Source organism: Thermobia domestica, chromosome 13 (genome assembly GCF_964235325.1).
Source record: "Thermobia domestica chromosome 13, izTheDome1.hap1.1, whole genome shotgun sequence".
NCBI lineage: Eukaryota > Metazoa > Arthropoda > Insecta > Zygentoma > Lepismatidae > Thermobia > Thermobia domestica.
Window position 1 is genome coordinate 127696899 of NC_137466.1, and position 17788 is coordinate 127714686.

Here is a 17788-nt window from a genome sequence, read left to right on the forward strand (position 1 = left end):
TCTTCACTCCCTATATATATATATATATATATATATATATATATATATATATATATATATATATATATATATATATATATTACATATACTGTAAGGATCCCCACCTTTCCGTGTGTTCTATTTCTTCGAGCACATGTTACAACTGGAAAACGCGTGTTATTGTTTATAAACACCAATACAAGCAGGAAATACACGGAAGAAACAGGAAGACACGGAGCAGAAACGGTGAAATCCCAAAATGGACGAATTGCCCGGAAATAGCCCATAAAAGAGTATCAGAAGAGGACCAAATTATCAGTTCACGACTGGTCAATTCACCTACAATATCTGCTCCTAAGGTCGCATTAAACAAGGTAGTTCTTAATCCCACCTTATCTCTGATAGTCGCAGTGAGCGAAGGAGATTCCTAGGCACAACCTACCTCTGGGAGCCGCATTGGGTGAAGGAGGTTTCTTCCAAACCGTCTCCCATAGTCGCTAGTCGCTATAGACAGAGACAGAGGAGACTCCTTTAATAACACACCTCGGAGGCTGCTTTGAGCAAAGGACTTCCGTACATACCTAACTTGAAACTTCATAATTCGAAGCCACTTTACGTGTGCTAAGGACTCACATTGGAAACACTTACTTTTTTATCTTTACAAAGAAACTTTGTAAATTATTTTACATAGGATTATTTTTATAATAAAATTGTTACGGTAAAATTCCGGACTATTACTGACTCAAGAGATCATTACATGGTGGAGGCGTCGGAAGTCACTTGGAAGGATAGAGAAACATACGTTAACTTTTTTTTTTTTTTTTTTTTTGCTTTACAAAAGCTGAATAGACCCCACGAAATTAACCTTATAGTGATCTCAAGGAGTCATGTACTTTGACTTAGATCTACGATTTCATCACCCAATGGAACGCAAGGATGTGTTCCGGATGTCAACACCATCCACGAAACTTTGCCAGTGTCGTCTCTCACGTTCTACGGAAAACGTCTCCTTAGGATACAGTGTCGTCGGATTACCGACAAGTTTTGTTTTGTTTATTTTCGTTGTTATTATTGTTGATTTGTATTGTCACTGTTACTACTACTACCATGTAATTCGAATAATTATTACCGTTCTTGTCATACTGCTTTAAATGTTATTATTATTTTGTCGTCTCCAAAATTTGGCAACATTGTTGGTGCACTGCACTTCTGCTGTTTGATTTTTCATCAAGTGTACGTGCGGAAGGCGGCTCCATGAATCGAACAGAAATCTTCCAATGTATCACATGCGAAGTAAAAATGTTTTATGATTAGTTTCTTAAATCAAGCTTTACGAAATTTATTCATAATGATATTTATAGGATAATTTCAAGTTTCAAGTTGATGTAGAATTTGATATTAACAAGTCACTGAAATGATATATGTTTTTTTAAAAAAAATTCTAAGCTCTAAGTTAGGGAAGAAATCTGATAAAATTGTACACGTAATGGATAATTCACAAAACAATTTCCATGTAGTACAGAAAAAGAAAGGAGTTCTATTTTGCTTTAAACTGACCATTTTTCTTTATCCAAAATGTACATATATATAACTTTTTCTTCTTTTAAAAAAAATCTATTCAAAAATGCAAATGGATGTTGTGAATTTTGTAGCTGTCATTTCGTCCTCGTCCTTCCTACTCTAATTATGTTTTTAATGTGGTCACACATATATTATTAACAGACGACAACGCAAGAGATGAATCTGTTAGTATTGTGTTACGATATAAATGCGACTCTTCCTCTCAGTTTTTTGAAATTAACATCTTTTTAAAAAGAGAAAGATTGTTTCTGCATAGCAAATTTCCTCATCTACTTGAACAAACAACTAACTTCATAACACAAAAAAGGTAATATATCACTTTGACCATATGTGCTTTTTCTTCAACAAATACATAAATAATAAGAGTACTGTGTATTCTGTTCGCGAAAGGACATGTGTTGAATACATTTTTAAAATATTGTTTGTGTGTACTGATTTAAAAAAATGTCCATAGACGAGACATGTTTCAATCGATAGATCGGATCGAACTGAACAAAATGATAATGCCTCAAGTAAAATTTCATGTTTATTTTCGAGAAATTCAAGAAAATTGGATTCTTTTATGGCGCTAGAAGGTATATCTTTCCTTGCCAATAACAATTGATGGCTTTTTATTCGTCGGAAAGAAATTGTGTATTTATTTTTTTTTAATGACTTTTCAGAGCGTGGATTGGAAATTACTGTTGCAAGTTCTAAACAAGATTGGGTTCGAATGGAAAGATCGAATACTCATAAGAAACTTATATATGAACCAATAACTAAGTGTCAGAATAAGGGAGAAAATTACAGAGAAGGAAAGTTCAACAGGGGTGATGTATCTCTACAACAATATTTAATATCTATCTAGAAAAGAGAGTGAAAAAAAAACCTATATAATGAAGACGGCATTTCATTTCAGTTGGAGATTGTATACAGTTTGAAGATAATATGATGCTCGTTGCAGAATCTGAAGAGAAAATCAATTACGTTAGAAAACTTGAGGAAGGGTTGTGAAGAACATGGGATGAAAATAAATGTGAGAAAGACAAATACCATGACAATTGGAACGAAGTGCTTGATGTCAAGTAAATAGGAGTAGGAGGGAAGAAAATAGAACAAGTGACTAGTTTTTGATACATAGATAGTATTATTAGTGATGATATGAAGTGTGAACGTAAAATAACGGCAAGGATAGGAATAGCGAAAGAAGCCTTTAGGAGGATAGGAGGAAGAAAATAATATTTTGTGTAACCTCGAATAATGAGTTGAGAAAAATACTCAGTATGAAGTATTCTACTGTGTGAGGCAGAAACATGGACATTACGCAAAAATGATGAAAGACGTTTGGAAGTTTTCAAAATGTGAATGTGGAGAAAAATCTTTGAGATGTATTAGTGCTATAATTATGTACATAATACATTGAACAATTGTTGGAACATTCACATGATAAATAAATAAAAAATAAATGACTGCAAAGGTCAATACTTACATTTCCTATTATTTCTTCGATGATTACAAGAGCGATATAATGTCAGTCTTGTTTTTAAAAAATCTTATACACTCATCTTGCTTTAGAAGCTCATATTCCGACAACCGTGCACAGAAACTTCCAATACTTTTGCTCTTAACTACAAATCTCAATTGGCCAAAGAAAAAGCTACATTTGTTTGTTTTAATTTCAATTCTAGGAAAGATTTAAGATTTAAAAGGGCGTGTTAACCAGTTACGTATTAGAAATGACGTCCCTCGGTGATTACACTATCCAGGGAAAGGGAAGGAAGGAAGCGGGCTGGGAACTATATGTTAAGTGCCATTCCAGCATTCGCCTGGTGTGAATGGCGAAAACATCACTCAGGATAGCTGAACAGGAGAAGCTTTTACATCTTCTTCGACCGAGTGTCAGCACCGGTATGGGAACGCTCGCACCAAAGACTCGCGTTAGCGTTAGAACGCTCGTGTTAGCGACTACACTACGTGGGGCAAACTGTAAGGAAGAAAGCAGTGTTTTTCAAAGATAGGCAGATGGTGGAAATTTGTTTAAACACGACTGTACATTTTGCAAAATTATTAACAGAATTAATTAATAAATAAAACATACTAATAATTCGAATCATCAGAAGAAAAAAGAGGAAAACGAAAAAAAATAATATGAGCAAAAACTTAAAATGGAATAGTAATTAATAAACATATATAGATACCCATCTTCTACATTACTCCCGGGAATTTCTTCTACTGTACAACTCCTTGCAACTTTGAAATTAAATATAATGAATCACTGTATCATTATTTAGAATTCTTTCCTAACAGTCACATGAGTAACAAAAAAATTTAAAGCATACACGTTATGCTTCGAAATCATTTTAATTTTTAAAAAACGGTTTTTATTACAGTTCAGAATACTGAATGGAAAGCTTTAAATTAAATCAGGAGTATAACTTCTAGACAGTCTACAAGAATCAACGTTAATGACTTAACACATCTATCAATTACAACTAAGATTTATAATGCCCTCCTGGAGGGAAATTTCGACCCCGTCTGTGGTCCCGGATTTGATTCACTGTAAAGACAACAAATTTTTAGAGCTAATTAAGTATCATCGGAAAGCAATTGTAGAGATGCCTGAATTAAGAAGTATCAATCTGCGATCTATAAGAACAAAAATAATGACTATGGGAACAAATGCCTGCAAATTACGCATATAAAAGGCTATCTAGCAGCTCATAGCACCTCGCCGGTTGTAATATCAGAGTTAAAATTAGCATTAACACAAAATACGGTATGTGTTATATGAAGTAAATAATTTAGTTGCCGATACCTTTGCTTGGGATCAGCGAAATAACCTACAACTTAAACAGGCTGATGGTGAAAAGTACCTATCTTTGTTATATTTGATTAAGATTAGTTAAGATTAGAACAAGAAATATTTTTCTGAGAGTTGTGTTTAGTGAGGAAAATTTCATTTATATATTGCATTCTGGATTCTATTGATTATAACGACTTTAGTGCGAATATATTGTTTTCATAAGACATGTTCGTACTTAGTCCCTTCCATTTGAATAAAACTGTTCTGATCCAAGATGCAACGGTTTAAAACGAAATGAAATGATTTTTTTTTTTGTCTTGCATTAAACCGTTATGCTCTTTAAGCTAAAGGAGATGCGTGACTAATGAATGTGAATGATTATTAGATATCTAACTGCTGGAATAACGATGTGAGGTCTTTGGTGCAGGAGGTCCAGAGTTCGTTTTCCGGTGCAAGAACATTGAAATTTGAATCCATTACGATTGTTCAGATTTTATCTTTAACTGTAGATCCACGTCTCCTATGGCGTTGGTGCTGAAATGGACGCAAAACTCCAACTATCTACCGATAATGTGAGAGAAAACTCTAGAATACCGAGAAAGCCCATGAATGGTGTGTTGTCTACTACAATGTCACATGGTAAGATTGAATCAAGGACTATTCACCCAAGAGATGAATGCTCAACTGGTAGGCTTCAAGATACTTTTTTTCCTGTTTAAAAAGCGATTTTAGCCCAAAGTATAAAATTCCTAGATGTAACCATGTTGCAGTAACATCCTAAAAGTACAAAATCTCCTTTACCCTTTCTTAGATATTTCATTTTCCCTTGCGTTTCCTTTGACTTAATACATATCTACATTAATAAATATTTTGAATAGGTTTACATTGACAAAATGTTCCTGAACTTGATTAGTAATAATAGATACTCGTATGCCCAACATTTTGTTACAGAAAGAAGCAATGTAAAAATATTTACTAAATATCATGCTAACAATGCGCTTACATAATACTCTAGTATTGCCAACTTCAAAATACAGAGATACTGTAAGGAAAATATTTATTAAGTACTTCCAATCAAAAATATATTAGCAACCATAGTATATATTAGCATATGATTTCCCGACAAATGTCCAAAGATGAGACGTATCAATTTATGGATATCATGGAGCTATGTAAAACAGTATGCATGAGGATAAATCTTCATTCGTAATTTTCATAAAAATCGACAGAAAGAAAATATTGTAGCGCTAAATATAAGCCACATGTCCAGCAACGCCACGTGTCATTCTTGCCAAGCAATAACAGTCTCAAAAACATGATACTAACTCTTAAACTTTCACCATTCACTCTTAAACGTTCATCATTAAATCTTAAACTTTCATTATTAACTCTTAAACTTTTATCATTAACTCTTAAACTTTCATCATTAACTTCTAAAATTTCACTATTAATTCTTAAACGTTCATTACTAACTCTTAAACTTTCACCATTAACTCTTAAACTTTCATTATTGACTCTTAAACTTTCATCATAAACTCTCAAACTTTATTATCAAACTCTTTGAGTCATTGTTTCCAGAGTTGTACGTACTCCTTATAATCTCTTTGCTTGAAGATAATAGTAGCTCCAACACATAAATATGGTAATATTTAAACTACAACATACATTGATTTACATTACTATACTGTAGTTTATTGTATTCTGTGTTCATAAAAATACCGTAAGAGTACTTTCAAACCCTCTTTTACATAGAAATAAATTGACAATTTTCCCATATTAAGCTTTAAATCCATATATATCTACATATGTATGAGTAGCGTTTTACACACTAATAACATTTTCCTGGAAATAGAAACGTGCTGCAATATTTCCGTTTTTGACACCTTCTACACGCATACACATGCATGGCGTGTGTAGTATGGGGAAACCATACATAAACAAATCCGTAGATTGCAAGAGAGGAGTAAGATCCTTCTTCCACCCACGGGAGTGAGGAGAAGTGTTTTGTGTGACGGCATGTTTTGAACTTTACGGCTTCAATTTAGTGAAGACAAGAGAACAACACTCATAAAACCTTTTGGGTTCTTGTTTCGGGGCGACACCTTCTGCAAAAAGGAGATTTTGCTATAAAGTTTATTGCCTGGAACATTCACCCAGACATATCTACGAAAACCAACATGCACGTTCTCCAAACATATTTACCTAAAATTGTAACGTTATCTCAATATATTCGCATGGCGAATGTTTACAAAATGTAATATATGTACAAAAAGTAAACGTGATATGTAACATTTATATACATACGTATATACTGTAGAATAAAAAAATAATCTAAGCTAAACTAAAATATTTTATATGTGATCTAAAGGATATTTTATAAAGTTTTAAATTTTGTGAGAATCTCTAGGCTGATATAAGCCAAATAATGCTAGAAATGTAAGATTAGGATGGTTTGTTTAAAACTTTACTGAATTTTTTACTCTCTTTGCATTTTGCATTTCTTTAATAAAAAATTCCTGTACGCACAAATAGTTCGAACATCCTACATTTGCAAGAAGTGATTGTATTGTAGTATTGCACTCTTTAATCATTTAAAGTGAGTTAATCAAAGTTCTGAAAACTTTTGTGTTCTCACTGCAAACTCTTTCTACAGTAATGACTATTCATTAACCTTTAATAAAAATTAAAAATGTGTGTTTGTGTCTGTCTGTCTGTCTATCTATCTATTAGCAGCTTTTCGCATAGAAAGGAGTCACTTACAGATAGATTTTTACCAGATCTAGTCGACATATAAGCCTAAGATTCTGTTAAAGTGATTTATGACTTTCGTTAATCTAAAGGCTGTTGTATAACCTTATTTTTTTAATATATTTCTTCGTAGGCTTTATCTTTTGTAGTTGTTACAGATTCTGCTCTAAAATTACCTCAGAGTGTATCTAGAATTTCACTAACAGAATAAAATCAAGTCATGTTAGAATTAGCATGTTCGTAAACTGAAAGTTAGTAAATTCTTGCTTTATCCAAATTAATGAAATCAAAATCTTATAGTGGAGTTATTCACTGGATTATTTTAAAGATACCAAAATATTAAAAGCATTTGCAGCAATTACGCCTTATATACCTGTATGTCTTCCTTTTTTCTACAAGCCAAAGATGTAATCAATGCAATTGATAATAATTTGTTATACTACTGCTTTCATATGTACTAAAAAGAAATAATTCACAATTAGACGTAAATGGACATGAACTGAATTGGTTGCAAACCAACATACTTCTTATTGTAAAAACTCTGATTCTTGTGTATAATTTTCATTTTTTACAAATTTAGAGCAGTATAATCATGTAACAAATATTTATTTTATGTATCTTCTATAAGACTGAATTTTCAAGACTCGTGTTTCACTGTGTTATGAGTTAGATCATTTCTTTTAGCATTGTAGTTCTTTACTTAACAAAAGACGAACGAACAGTTTACTCCAGAGAATATCAGTGAAAATGCGAGCATTTAAACATGGGACTCATTACACCATCTGTAGGTTTACAGCTTTAATTCGATGGGAATTGACAGGCTGAGAAGTGTCCTTTCAGGAAATACAAGTGGATAATTACCGACGAATTACTACCCCTGGAATTTCCCCCTTTTGGTTTTATTGCAGCTGAGAGAGCTGTTATTGTCCCTACGTGATTCGCTGGAAGTTAACAATGCTTTGTGGTGACTCCAGTGATTTCCCTTTAAGAGCCTACAACTTTGTTCTATATTATTATCATTTGTTTCAAACTTCCATAATTGTTGAATTAAGCAGACCAGAGAATAAAGAGAGGTCATAAGTTTCGCCTGAATCGAAATACCTTTTACTAGTTTTATATTATGTAAGATACACCTAGAATCTTGTATAACCAATTACTAGTTTGTGTATGTGCGTGTGAAAGTAGTATTATACCACCATATAAAAACGTGGAAGATTACTCAAACGTGAGTAAACTTACATGAAAGAAGAGTGAAGAAGTAAATCTACATACACGGAGTATGTGAGAGTTAGATATTATATAGGATTAATACTATATTAATTAAGCTGGTGAATACAAAAGAGAAAGAATTAGAGGTAAAAAGTGTATAAAATATACACTTTTATGATTTATATTTTATGTTTTCTAAGTATTGCGTGCTTTTTGTACGCTAGCTTTATTCTACCAGTAGCAGGTCCGTGGAGAGAGGATGGGGGCGACCATTCCCCTAAAGGTTAAACTTTCTGCAATACACAGAGCCACATATCCCGTTCCCAACTGATGTTAGTACAATAGGATTCAGTACAGATTGAGGTTATTGTAAGGATTTCAGCTAACATGCACCTCCACATATCTTTTAAGTAAACTATACATCGTAGTTGATATAATATTGAACTACTTTATTCTGTTCCGACGTAAAACGTCGTACTTCGAGCCTACGTTTATCGTCCAGGTGGCAATTCGTATTTTCAAAACAAATGTTTTGGATCCGCTGGTGTATTCTACGCGTTCCGCTGGAATCAGCTAAAGCAAATAATGACAAAGGCGGCCCACGATAATCCTTTACTCCTTTAAATCTATGTGTAACAGGAAGTGTATAGCTGCCATCATAATACATCAAAATTGAGAGTTATTTTTTAACTGTAAAAATATTTTCTCAACTTTTTGGATACCAAGCTCATTCTACAAGAAAAAGCCGTCGGTTCCTGACCAATTTCTTTTCTTAAAAAAAAATTAAGATTCCATTTAGTTACTTTCAAATATTCGAACCTGAAGATTTAATTGGCCTACTAGACAGATGAAAGAAGAAACAAGATACGGATAATACAATAAAGATTCAGAAATTGTATGATTTCAGCTAATCGTAGCCCCAAGTGGGGAAAGGAAAGTAGATAATGGCCAATAGGTTTAGTTATTATTTTGTTCTGGTGCACGAATTCTTAGACATTGGTCATCATTGAGCAAAAGGATATAAAATCTAACTGAAAACTGCAATACACCTAAATGAAAATTAATGAAAAAGCGTCCACCATCCATCAACTGCCCAAAATGACAAAAATGTTGAAAAAATTCGAGAGTTTGTGCTCACAGACCGCCGACAGACAATTGATCAACTGTCAGAGATTAGTGAGATATCTTGGAGCTCGGTTCAGCGAATTTTAACGGAAGATTTGGACATGAAAAGAGTTGCCGCCAAGTTTGTTCCTCAGATTCTAACTGGCAATCAAAAAGAACGTCGACTTGAAATATGTCTTACTTTGAAACAACAGCTTGAAACTGATCCAGAGTTTCTGTCAAAGGTAAATATTGACACGGTGATGAGACACTGTGCTACGGGTACGGCCTGAAGAAGCATGAAAGGACACCGATTTGACAACGTTGAAGAGGTCAAGAAAAAACGAGGGTGGAGCTGGCAGCCATTTCTCAAGACAACTACAATGTTTCGAACAGTGGAAGAACCGGTGGGACAAATGTATTAGTTGTAGTAGAGAGTATTTTGAAGAGGATAAGGTTGTTTAGTAAAAAGTTTGAAAATATAGCTATTACACAATAATTCCGGTTTTTTTTGGATACCCTCCTGTATATTCAGACATTTTTCTGAAATTTTACAGATGAATGACACAAAATTAATAATACATGGTAATTATTATGAATTACATTTTAACAAAAAACTTGGGGTGCTAGAGAAACGCTTAAAGTTGATTGGAATGCGCCAGAATTTCATTTCGGTAAATTAGTATCTTGTCTGAACTCAGTCCTTGTGCAGTATACGTTACTTAGCTACATTTTAACATTTATTTTATTTTATTACTCTTTGTTGTATTGAACTTTTATTTCACTTATAACAAAAACAAAAACAAATCTTTACCATGAGACATAGAGAACATAATTTATTGTAACCACAAAATGAAGATTCCGCAGAACCGAGAAATAAATTACAGCAATAGTTTGTTGTTGAAACGCTACCAGACTAGTAGATTTTTCTTTTATTATCCACATCACCAGCACCAGGCTTATTCGCAAAGGATATCAGCTGCGAGCAGCTTGCTTATAATTTTCATTAAACTCTAAGAAATATTCTTGTGGTATATACGAGGATCAGTCAAAAAGTTAGTTGCACTGCTTAAGAAAATAAAACAGCATAGACTTTTTACAGTAAGTTTAATTGTATCGTAAAGCTCCATTCACAATCTACTTTTCAATATAATTTTACTTCTATTATTTAAGCATTTGTCGAGGCGTGGTACAAGCTTTCCTATGCCTTCTGCATAGAAATCCCGTCCAATGATGATCAGCAATAATGTCATGCAAACTACCATGAGAAATGCCCAGTATATTTGCGATTTCGTCAATTGTTATGCGTCTTTTTGCAAAAATGCATTCATTTACGCGAGCAGCAATTTCCGGATTTGTCGCAATTGATGGTCTTTCCTCGCGCTCGCATCGTCAATATCTGTAGTCCGTTCTCAAACATGTTGGACCACTTCGCGATAGCTTGACGTGACATTGCATTTTCACCATACACTTCATGCTATTGCCGATAACGTTAGTGCAGTTACACCTTTTCCTGAAAAAAAAAAAAAAGAATCATTGCACGCATTTTCGTATTTATTTGGATTAATAATCTCTTTTCAATTATTACGGTATGAATGTCTTTTCTTATTGTATTTATTTTGCATATTTATTTGATGGTTAGGTATAACAACTAACAAGAAAGAAAATAACAGAGTGGAATGATTTATATGCGTCGAGACATATTTACGACTGATTATCAAAATAACTCCAGTTGCCTCGTGAAAGCCGCTACGTCACACGATATAGCTACATCTCTGCAGTGTTGCCACACAGTTTTATCAAAACAGCATTTGACCGAAAATATTTAAGAAGTAGTGCAACTAATTTTCTGACTAACCCACGCAATTATAATAAACAGTGACTTGCTTTCTATTCTTTTTTTTTTTTTTTTTGTATTTTCTTTACCATCACCACAGAGTAGTTACCCTATTTCTGAAAAAATATTAATTGTTTTGGATCGGTATTTGAATGAAACGAGTATTTGATTATATAAATTGTACATGATAGCAATGAACCTTATAAGGTTTGTAAGAAAACATGAAAATGACAGTTTAAGCTAAAATAACTGACTTCAAAAATATCTGGATATTTTTGCATCTCGACTTTAGTTGAAAACAATTCGGGATTATGACCAAAAAGAAAGAACTATCCCGACTAAATCGGGACATCTAATAGCCTTAATCATTTACGAACTATGAACTTAAAATATTACATCGTACATCGACGGTGTAAATGTAAACATATAATGCGAGAGTTCTCTAGACGAAAGTCTGCAGAAAACCATTATTCATTTCAAGTAACAGGATTAATAATCTCTTTTCAATTATTACGGTATGAATGTCTTTTCTTATTGTATTTATTTTGCATATTTATTTGATGGTTAGGTATAACAACTAACAAGAAAGAAAATAACAGAGTGGAATGATTTATTTGTGTTCAATCCATCTATAGCGGAAGAGAGAAACATGTTTTAAAGAATCCACAATGCAGAAAGAGAAAATTGGAAACAGCAGAAGAATGAGAATGAAATGTTCAAGGACTGATACTCGACACTGTAAATATTTGAGGAGGTGTTCCGCAAGACTGAAGCAAGACATTCGCTTTTCTTCTTTATTCGTTTAAGATGAAACGCAACCCAACCGCGCCAGCGAAACGAATTGAACACTGCGTACAATACAAACTCGTCGCCGCAAAAGAAAGGAGAAAGAAGAGATATAAAAACAGTTCAAGCAAGAAAACGGGGCGTCGAAAAGATCTAAATACATATGCAGCTGATATTTTACGAGTTTCCTTTTTTTCTCCAGCATGACGAAATAAGAAATTGTCTCTTCCTTAAAGTTACACTATCATTATACATGAAAGAAGAAGCCCTGATTGGTTGACACACGCCTACCCTCAATTGCTTAAGCTAGAAACTCGAGATTTAGACAGTATATAGGCTTGAAGTACCAATATAGAAGGATATTTTTGGAAATTCGACGTGGAATAGGGAAAAATGAAGACCACTACTATTATAACAAGATATTCATATCTCTTGAAGTTAAAGTAATGAAATCTAGTATTTAGACTTTTCATTTAAAATAACTAAACATGGTTTAAGCGTTTATATATATATATATATATATATATATATATATATATATATATATATATATATATAAAGTACATTTTAGTAGCAGATTGTGTCAATTGTTGTTTCCCTTCTAATTTGTATCCCAAGGGGAAAGGAGACTCAAATTGAAAACAAAAAGTATTGTATCTCACTAGCCTCTCATATTAAAGACAAGAAACTTGGTATATAAACTATTTATTAAAAGTGATTAGATGCGTGCTCCAGTATTATCAAAACTTTTAATTTTATCGGGAGGAGGAGAAAATTTCTACATTATTGTTTCCCATTTTGTGCTCATAGAGTACGTAACAAATATAAGGAAATGACTGAAACGTTTAAAATCAATTTTTGAAATCATTTTGGGTCGTCCTGAGTCTTTTATAATAAGATGTTCATATCTCGAAAGTCAATCATTTTTTATTTAAATGCGTACCCTAAACGAAAAACTGCTTGAAATGAATTTTTCAACATGATTAATACTTGGGTCGGGCTGGTTTTTATTATTTCGATTCAAATGCGCATCCTAAGCGGAGGAAGAAGTTCAAAAATTTTACAAGAACCTATTATTGCCGTGCAAGGGACAAATAATTAGCCAGTCTTTAAATATACAAAGCTCCAAAGTGCAGCTGTCTGGTATATGTATGGCTTTACTGGAATTTGAATGTGAATATAGGCCAGCAATGTTCACGTAGATTTGAAATTGCGGGCCAAAAGATTAAAAGATGAAGCAAGGTTTGAAATTCTGAATACCATTTATAATAAACTTCTTTTGTTTAACTCTTGTACTTACCCCGCAATTTCCTTGACATTACATATATCTGTACTTTTCGGGTATAAGAATACAATTTACGAAATCTTAGAAAGTTAAGATAATCATGGTTTCTTAAGGGATTTAAAACATAGATTTACAGATGGTAAATTTGAAGTTTTCTCAGTTAGAAGCCTACGTTTCAGAAAAATTCAATTTATCTTAATTCTGTTTTCAAACGTAGTTGTTAACATCGATAATTTACCTTTAGTTTAGGGTATCATGTTAAATTTGGATTAATTTTTCATATAAAGACATGAATGGTCATGTCTTGGAGCTGGAAAAGCAAAATTAATTAAAACATACAAGCTATTTATATATATGTATTGTAATATCCTATGCATATGACGGCGCTCCATGTGGTTAGCAATAATAACAAAGTGGACAACAGACAGCAACATCAACGTATGACACGGAAATGAACGATCGTCATTACTAACCTGAGGATTTCCGAGGACCAGAGGAAATGCTACAAAATGGTACCGCAGCAGCCCAGAAGCTATCAGTTTTGACTGGTCAACATCTCTATCTTAGCTCGCCTGAAGCTCTGAGAGAACGAACTCAGCTAACCTAACCCTGGCTGCGACTGGGCCTTGAGATTTCTTTCCTGTCTCCTGACTGCGACTGGGCCATGACATTTCCTTCCTCTGTCGTGGCTGTGACTGGGCCTTGAGATTTTCTTTCTCCTTTGGCTGCAACTTGGCTCTGGGAAACTTCTATCTCTTTCTTTCGGCTGTGACCGAGCCTTGAGAGCTCAACTCTCTCCTGGCTGTGCCTGGTCCTCGAGAGACACCTACACCCACCCCCTGGTTGCGACTGGACACCGAGACTCTCCCATACTTATCCTTTGGATGTGACTGGGCCCTGTTACATCCTTACCCACTAATATCAAAATAAGAGACTCCATTCGGTCTTCGGGTCGCATATTACTAATTATATTTATAATTAACAACGTTTTGTAATAAAATAGTACTGGGAGGAGAACAATCTCGAGAACCATCATTTTGCTCTACCTCAAAGAAGTTTCAACACATATACTACATAGTATATTCAAGGAATTTTAGTTAATTATTTATTCTATTGTCTTAGTAATTAAATTCAATTGAATAAGGCTTTCCTTTACCTTCATTGAAACAATATTAACTTGATAATATCTGTTTTTCAATACGATGCTTCACAGTATGGTAAAAATTTCCGAAAAAAACAAATACACTATATAACTGTATGTATAATTGTTTCTAAAGGTTACATATTAGATTTATGTGTATGACTTCTAAGAAATCATAAAAATAAAAGCCAAATACAAACAATCATTTTCTACTGTTATATTACATAATTTACTAGGGATGCGCACAAGACGAGTCGAGACAGAATTTTCCTGACAAAATTCGAGTCGAGACACAGCTCTTCCAATAGAGAAGAATACATGTTTCGAGTCGAGACATCACTTTTACAGCACATTTTCGAGACGATACAGCCTCAAATCTTGTCTCGTGCGCATCCCTATAATTTACCAACAAAGTCCGAGTAAATTCAACAATTTCAACATATTTCTTCACATAGAAAACATGCTGAAAACTGTATTCAAATTGATAAATTTGTTTAGTAATGAATGACAAATTAACATCTAATAGTGCGAAATGAGCATCTTGTAGTAGGAATGAACATTTAGTGGGGGAAAGGGAACTCTAATGATAGCAAAATAAAATCCGGTATTACCAAATAAACATCTACTAATGGCAAAATAAAATTTAATTGTACCAAATGAACATTTACTAGTGGCAAAAGAATTTACAGTATGAGAAATGAACATTTAATGACGACAAAGAAACTCTAGTTGAAAGAAACTATAACCTAGTAGTGGCAAATGAACGCCAAATGGTGGCAAAAATATAATAATTACAAGTGAACATCTACTGGTAGCAAAAGAAAATCAAGTGATGACAAAAGAGCATCTAGAGGTATGGTAGGAAAACAGTGGAGGAAACGAAAGGGAGATAATATTAAAGAATATTGATGAACGTGTTAAAAAGGATAATTGAATAATCAAGATAAGATTAGCAAAACACAGTCATTGAATGGGAATTTCTCAGTTTAAGGACAGTGACTTTTTTGCATTGATAGCAGAGTACATATATGAGAACGATTACGAAATTGTTCGTTATTTCAACTTTTTAAAGAAGTATACTTTTCCTACTTCTCAGCAAGATCAGAAGTAGATCAGTATCCACAGACTCTATATTACATGAGATTAACTTACTACGTTTTTATTGCACGACGATGTCATAACAAAAAGAAACGAATTTTTTAAATACTGTTGAAGTAAAAAAAATCGATTCCATGCTGTGCATATCAAACATCTTTTTCTCTGAAGATATAACTGAAGCAACATGCTATCCTTTTCTTTCAGCGAGCGATCATCCATAATCTGTATTCTGAGCACACGATGTTCGTTAACTTTCTTCATAGAAATACAACAAGCGAATCGACTGGCTTTTCTATTCTTTTGCTTAAGATGCTGCCAGCGGAACTACTTGAGGCATCATCAGTATCCCAAGTGAAGAAACCAAGTTGTATTGTAAAGTCCACAGAATACAAAATGTTTGTAAGAAAAGGAAAAAAGAACTAAGTTGATCAAAAGCGAAAGATCTAACAATTTTTCAATTGATGATTTATCTACCGTAGAAAGATTACGTTAGAAATCAAGAAAGCAATCTAGTGTGTTGCTGTTATTTGTAGATCTAATGAACTATATTATGTTAAGTTTAGTCCTGTGCATCATCTTCTTAAAGAAACTCTGCTAAAATAATAATATAAGAATGCTCGACAAAATTACAAAAGTAAACTATAGTACTACAACATGAACTTTGTAAAGATAAATTTAATAAGTGCAACAAACTCTAAATATATTTCTGACATGGCTTGAAAAACCAAGTTTGTGTAAACAGTATTATGTTTGCGTAAAACTTTCCACATACTAAGATGTTACAATTTTGTTGGTACTTTCATGATATACTGATTTTTCTTTGCAATATTCACATTTTAAATTTTAATATTTATTGCCCATAGTTCATTATTATGATATTCTGAATATCCAAAACTGTGGCACTTCGCGATAATTAATTACCTTACTTTACAACGTAAGTGCTGTCTTATGGGCTTTCGTTTGAATTGCACATAGTAAACGAAATCAGCTTACATAGTGTAATTTAAAAAAAGAAACTTAATAGTATGCTCAAACTACTGTTACAAATATCTCCCAATATTTATTTCTGATTTCTCTAGTTGCTGTTATATTTTAAAAGATGAATAATGAAAGAAGGTATAGTCCTCTCGGGAGGAGAGTTTAAAGTGAATCAAATACCATTATCATACTTTACAACGAATAAGATATAGGTGGAGGAAAGTGACGAAATCTTAAGGCGCCTCATGAAAGCACTTTCAATTATTTATTTTATTAAAGAAAAACATTATATAATATTTATCCAATGTAAAATTTTGTTTCAAAATCGAGATATTTACTGTTAATTTTTCACGATATTTTATCATTTGTTTTCAGAATTCAGCAAACGAAATATTTTCCGATGGATGGAACACATTTAGGATTCCAATGACATATTAGTCTGCATAAAATAAATACTTTTACACTTAAACATTTTATACAATGGAAATAATGTGCATTTAGATATCCATGATGATTGGAAATAACAAAAGAATCTTCGCTGGGTTATTCCGAGCGCATGCTATTTTATGCAGTAGTAGAAGGTCATGGATTGACCCAGATAAATGGCATCACCAGAGAGCAAACATGCTGTTTAACTAAGGATACAATGAGGTGTATACATGAATGTACGGTGTATACCCATCTGTTTTAATTATAGTCTAGTTTATATTCAAAAGTAGACTATAGTAGTGTAATATATTAAATATAACAGAGTATATTATGTTAAATATAGAAGAGCACAAGCTTATACAGGCCTGGGTATACTATTTTCGAGAAGGTCGAGCGTATACTTCCAAAATTCTAGCATTATATCTCTTTGTCAATAATTCACACATATTAATATTACTAGGTATAAAAAATTTTCATTACATGACTTGGCACTTTATATGTATACAGAAACTAGCGATACAGAAATACTAAAATGAAATGAAATGTTTCAGTTTAACGGCCCACAATCATGCCTATTATGCCTATTAAAATCATGGCTTTAGTATCCTTTAAAACATTTACCCCTTTATTTTAATAACGCGAATGTAACCTTTAAGATTCCGTACCACATTTAAAGCTATATAATAAATAATTTGAAGGGTAAGGGGAGAAAACAAGGAATGTCCTTGTATATGTTTTATCGGGTGCTTTGTTCTATCTGTTGGTGACTCTTGGTACTATTTGAGTGTATATGACATACATGCGTAGATGTGGAAATGTCCATGTAAAAAG